This window comes from Priapulus caudatus, unplaced genomic scaffold (assembly GCF_000485595.1).
Source record: "Priapulus caudatus unplaced genomic scaffold, Priapulus_caudatus-5.0.1 Scaffold18, whole genome shotgun sequence".
Taxonomy (NCBI): domain Eukaryota; kingdom Metazoa; phylum Priapulida; class Priapulimorpha; order Priapulimorphida; family Priapulidae; genus Priapulus; species Priapulus caudatus.
Window position 1 is genome coordinate 421,869 of NW_014577079.1, and position 6,898 is coordinate 428,766.

The window sequence follows — 6,898 nt, forward strand, 5'->3', positions numbered from 1 at the left end:
TTACGAACGCGCGTGCGGTCGTCTCCTTTCTTCCTTCGCTGTGCGGCTGGTCGTTCTGCATCGCGCTTTCTCCACCGTGGTATGCCATTTCTCCTTCATTGGTCTCCTCTTGTAAATGGCCGCGGGGACACGTGTGTCGACGAATCTTTACGAATATCTCCCCCGCAAGCGCAACGACTCCACGTGCTGACTAACGTCTAGACGGCAGCTCGCCCTCGACACTTTTTACGCTGATACGTTACATCGATCGAATAAGGCTCACGAGTACGTACCCCTATACCGTCACGTGCTTAGCGGCCGATTCCCGTCAGCCAGGCCGCCATCGCTGATACCTGTTAGTACACAGACTGCCCTCGAACAAGACCCACACTCGTACCGCAGCTGCGTTAGGCTCGCGAAATCTCCTCTCTAACATATCATCACTCATCTTCGATTTGCCACGCCATCGTTCTGGTGGCGCTTCTTGTACTACCACGATTGGTAAGCTATTACCCACGACCTCCCCACGCCACCTCGTCCCACCCTCTCTTCCTCTTCGCAGACTCATCTGCTTGCTAATCTAAAACATCTTTCGTCGCTCGTCTATGGTGGCGTGTTGAACTAGTGAGACCTCGCGTGAAGGCAAACCTCATGATTTAGCCCAAAGCGTGACCACCTCTCAGTCAGCCCTACACAGCGCCTGCTAACATTGGCCTGACCATCAGACTCTCCTGCTAATTATGTATGCCGTCACGTCGATACAGTGCACCGATGTCCTACACTGAACACTACTACTATATATATTATATATACTAATATATATATCCTCACACTACCTAACCTTATATTATATATTATATATATATATATATTACCCCGGGCTAGCGCGAGAGACATGGCCTCAGCGCCAGAGACGACGAGCTCATATGTGAGAAACTTCACAACATGATCACGCTCGTTGTTCATATATTATAATATATAATATACTTCGCAGCGCATACCTTAGTCAGACATGTTTAGAACCGTTATATCCTACCCGAATTTGCCCCATTAACAAATTCGATGGTAGAGGGGGTCGTCCAAACCTCATTTTATTTATCTATTGTTATGCATGCAAGTTTTGAGTGTCAGTCACTGAAGACTTCATGTTCTGAGCAGCCAAAAATGTGTACTGGATATAATGGCGTGTATATGGTGCGATCGGCCCGCCCACGGATTATATATCTTACATAATCGTGGCAACACACGTCTTCTGCTGATTTCGTGTTCGCAACTGGATACTGAGGAGATAACATTATTTCTTGCCATTTATATAGTGATTACTTCGACACATAAATCTGTAGCGCCAGCTGACAGGACAGCGACGAGACGCGAATATTTATTCCATTACAGCATATCTGTTTCCATGCGGGCGCATTGGTAGTGGTGCCTCATGAAAGATCCAGGACGGCGAGAGGGCGATTGGTTTATGGCACAGGATCTTTAGCGGAACTATCATTGTTCAGCAGCTCTCTGCAGTTCATTGGATAAGATAAGATAATCACTATACTTAAGATCAGTAGAAAGCAACAGGATAAGAAGCATAGATGACACACGCACAAGCAGTCTACGCAATAGGATATCGATAGAATCCCTAAATGGTGAACAGCATCACCGAGTTAGAGTTCAGTGTTAGCATTCCGGGCCTAGCATCCGGCAGTTTTACGAACGATGAGAGCGCAGAAAGTTAACACCGGGCTAGTAAGCCGTCCTTTAATCACGAATACGTCACATATATTACCGGTAAATACGAACGGTCCGGTGTTGTTATATAACAATTCTACATCTCGAACTTCATCGGGTCTCACTCTGTGTTTAGCCGATACACCCCACCAGTAGGAAGCCGGCAAGCGACAACGCCTATTATCCAGCCTATTAAAACACCTATCTAATATGTTATTAAACGACACTGAATACAGTGGGAAAGCGCCTCTACTCGCCTCTTCGGCCGGGAGTGTGTGGGAGGACAGGGTGTTCCCTCATTCCGCGCATCACAGATGTAGAGAGTGTTATGCAAATTCACTCACTATATAATTGGAGCGCGCTATGCTGGTAGCGCACCTGAGGTGACAATCTAATAGCAAATGTTTTAAATTGCATTGGGGCCGTTGAGTAGGAGAGAGTTCGTGGCTGACCCCCTGCCTCTCCTCCGCTGTAACCTGAGCGTTGCCTCTAGCGCGGTTCTTCAACTAGCTGCCATAGCGCGCCCTTAAAGGTCATGCGACAAGGGAGACACTGGTCTCCATAGTGGTAGGCTGCTCGCGAATTCGGCTGCACACTCGAGGCGTTTACTAGAGGTTTCCGCCGGAGGAATTGTTTGATCTCAAAAACGAAAATGCTCCGAGATGCCTTTCCTGAGGGGATTGTTTACGATTGTTGTAATATATTCGTGGTAATTGTTGTATGAGAGGTTTGTTTATTTACAAATACTTCTCTATTATACAGATCCGTTCACGCAGTGTTTGCACCTGTTGGCGCGCTCAGTTGTCCACTGCATTATTATCCTACCTTTTGTAAATATTGGATTCTTTATGGAGGCGCTCCATTACGTTATGTTGGATGTATCCCACGTTTCCAATTGATGTTGAGTGGACTAGCTTGAGATCACAGTCCCGCGCAGAGTGATGAGGTATGCCTGTTGTACCAGCGCTGATAGAGCGGGTCCAATCCTCACCACGACAGCGACCTCTACATTGTAGTATCATACATTTAGGAAATATAATCTTTAGTATAATACGCTCAATAAGACTTAGATGTAACTTGATATCTAATCAGTTTTCACCCGCACTCAAGGTTCAACTTTGATGTTTAATGTTATTTATCACCTCAGCTCTATGACCCAAAATAAATATACCTGATTATGTATAGAATTCATTTGTCCAAAGTATTATGCAACAGCTTAAATGTTTAGATGATCCATTCTGAGAAATATAGGCTCCAATAAGAACGCGTAATCTCTCTCGGCGACACTGTTATCTCCTTTCTTGTGTTCCATACTGAGAACTCTTAAATTAGAAGCGGTCGTCTTGATCAGGATGATGATGCGCCGCCTTATGAGGGTTGTAGCCCTGGGGTGTCCCTGTAGTCGTGTCTGATCGATGTATGAAACCGGCTTGTGGATTAGTAAGCTAATCAACCACCGAGTCGCGTGAAGCCAATGGTGTATTGATGCGTATAGAATCTATGTACCATTATAAATCATATTGTGATAACGGTCGCGATCTGGCCTTTTCGATGTCAATCACTGCGCGTGTCAGTGGCTACATGCAAACAGTGCATAACAATTGATACGCAACTGATCACTGAACTACTGTGCCACACTCGACTCTCTGCGCTCGCACACGGGCCTTTGCAAAATATGGCTAGAATAGATTTTATGCTATTTTTAGATATTCAAGATCCACGCGTGCGTCGCGCGGACACCGTCCGCGCTCGCGCGGCCGAGCACGACATGAGGGAACGCGGAATAAACGGGGTGATCTTGTGGCGTCGAGTTGCGCGAGGATCCAGCACTTTCTCGCGGATCTGCCACACGGGGCTCCATCATGGTCGAGTCCAAGCGCGTCGCCAGACACACTCAGACGCGAGCGAGCCGTCCGCCGAAAGGTAAGATCCTAATACAAATCAATCATTGCTCCTCCTTCCCGCTTCTAGGCCATCTATCATTGCGTTTAATTGCGTGCTGAGCTGCTACTGTATAGTTTCATGCTATGCAAGCGATTCTGGCGTGCGCGCATTTGTTCTTATGCTCTCTCCGACTGTTCAGTGTTTTGCGTTTCTAGACCAACTGCTTGGTCTTGCAAGATACTATTTGTATGGACAGCAGACTATGCTGTTTTTATGATCTATCGTATAATACACGCGATATGCTCATTGTGTGATGTCCTCACGACCTTCCATATACCAGGGTCGTCACACATCCTACATCGGCTGAATCGTCTTTGCTTCCCTAGGTGGCCATCGCTTACGCCAAGCTATCTCCAACCTCTGCGACTGTCCTCCACGCACAACATGTACGCACACAAGTGACTTCTGCTGCCACGCATCACACGTCGCTACACACGCGCGCTAACGCCGCAACAAAGCTACTCTTAGCTTCACACACGGCCGCAACGCACTCTCGATACGCGACCTATGAGACCTGATGAATACACAAGCATACTCTCGTTAGCTCGTAATTTGCTGCCAGCAGGCTACTTCTCAGCGACGCAACATTTTTATGTCATGCGCGCCACGCCGGACAACCAGACCACGGCCCCGGCTCGCATCACCACACTGTTCCCGTTCGACGGAATATACGAAATCTCCGGGTTCTCTCTAGGTACGCGACTGTGTTTATTGCCTTGCGACGGGTCAAGCCCACCTCTGTCCTTAACTAGCCCTTCTGCAAGCATCTTACTGAGGTCCCAGGCTAGCCGACTCCGCTAGTCGGTAATTTTCGACCCTCGCACTATGGCCGCGACCATTACAAAAATCATTGTTAGCTAGCTATCTGTCTGCTATTGATGGTGCTACCGGACTGAATAGAGTGAGGGAAAGAGTTGAGTAAGAGAAGGGAGGAGAGAGAAGAGGGAAAGAGGAGTAGGATGTGGAGACGGGTAGAGAGACCTAGCGGCAGAGCCGAGAGAGAGAGAGGGAACGAGAGAGATACAGAGAGACCGAGACAGAAACCCAGACGTCGGCACCCTACCCGCACCCCCCGGGGCCGACCCACCCACCCGCGTTCTATAGAGAGAGGCAAGAGAGAAAAATTCCCAGAGAGAGAGAAAAGAGAACAGAGCAGAAGAGAGGCGAATACGCGTCGGCGACTTGCGAAAGAGACACGGGAAGCAAAGAAGAGAGCGAGAGCAGACGACACAGAAAGAGGAGAAACAGGGCCAGACGAGCGCACGCACTGTCCCTTTACTTCCTTCTTCTTCATGTTCCTTCTCTGTTCGCCTGCTGCCCTTCCTCTCCCTATGAACGTGACATCTCTCGCCTGCATGCTGAGACGGAGGTGCAGACTGCCATCATCAGCTCTTTCTTGCCCTCGCGGCCTCTTCGTCGCGAATTCCGGGCTCACGCCCTGGACTCCGACCGGCGCATGGCGCCCAAGTCAGCGGACCTGCAACTGCCTCGCCGACCCGCGCGTCGGCCGCTTCCTCTCCACTCTCACACTGACCCGACTCTGACTCCGATACTCACTACCCTGCCAGCCAGCTCTACGAAAAACAACGTCGCTGACATCACCCAACATTTTTCTCTGCGTAACCCATCTCGCTTGAAATCCGGTCACTCTGTACACAAATGCAAAATCTGCTAGCTTTCCCGCATCTACTTCTTCTAACGCACGTCAAACTAATCTCCTACTGCCTCCAGTACAGACGCTGAAGCAATTGCCAAGCGTATAGATGGACATAAATTCCACCCAACGTGCCAGTCAACACCCTGCGTGGGCGTCCCGGCGCCGCGCCACCCAAGGAGGTCCGCGAGCCGACACTGTGTCGGGTGCTTCCGCCCTCCATCCCTGCATATCCCCCTAGACCGATTCCACAGGCGCGGCGTTCTTAGACTATCCCGCGATCGCTCGCCCCTCCCTCCCCACTCCGCTTCCTTCCCCCCTCCCCTCCTTGTCCGCTCCTCTCCATGTCCGTCCATACGTTCATCCACTCATCTTCCTCCTCCGCGCCTGCACATTCTCTTCGGCAGCTGCACCTTGCGGTGCCTTTCCTGCGCCGGTTCCTGCTCGCATCCCCTCCCTTTTTCCAGACGCGCGGTTAGGATCCCGTTATGTGACTACGGTCCCTGCGGTCTGGCCTGCTCGCTCTGGCTCTGCGTGCTGTGAAGTCGCACTCGTAACGGGGTGAAGTGACCCGGGCGGCGAAGTGTGTCTTGTTGAGTCTTCTGTGTTCCTTCGCTACCTCAGTCTGTCTCCTGCATGGATTTCAAACCCGCGATCCTTCGAATCCTCTCTATACCACTATCGACATTTGTCATGGTCTTTCCTTTCCCGGTACTCGCGCGGATCACTCTTAGCAGTTTGCGCTGTAACATACAGTTACTACTTATCACAACTAGCAAAAACTGCAAACTCCTACAGCTGAGCTGATCCTTATAAATATCCTGTATACAGGAACCTTCTACTACGAATATCTCGGCGGTAGCACGACTGCCAAAGTTACTACAAGCATCTGAATGATACAACGTATTACCAACGATTAACCAAAGATGCAATAGTCACGCTTGCTCGCCTCTGAGCAATGGAAAGTACTTCTCCTATTGACAATGTCATCGCGACAGCACCGTGCCGACGAATGCTAAGGACCCTATGGGGCATCGCTCGTCTCGGAATGTCTAGCGATGCGCTTACAGCATCCCCTTAGTATGTATAGCGTAAACAATGTCTTCGGCGTGCAAACCGCTGCATACCTTCGGCCAGGGGGTCGACCCGAGGCCAAGTAAATCTTCGTAACCACAACAGGGCTGAAAGCCTTCACGTGAGCCAGTCCCGCATGTCAGATAATCGTGTGTGCAAATCGTGTTCAAGGAGTCTTCGCACTGACCGGCACACACGGCTCCGCTCGACCATATGCTCCTGGTACACGAACCCACACCCGCGCTTTCGCGTCAGTAACGCATACCCTATGTGCATTCGCAATTTTTTTTGTCCTAGCACGGCGGTGTGTGCTACGCGATTTACTCAGCGACATTTGTAACCTAGGGCACCCACAGCCAAACATTTGCTTCATCACGATCACGGTTGTCAGTGGGCCACGATGGCTTTACACACAATTTTTGCGCTGAGATAAAGATGCATACATGCTTAACTTGGATATCGTAGGCAGGAACTGGCACACGGGGGAAGTAGGGGGTAGAAGTGACGGGCAACAGACGATGCTTG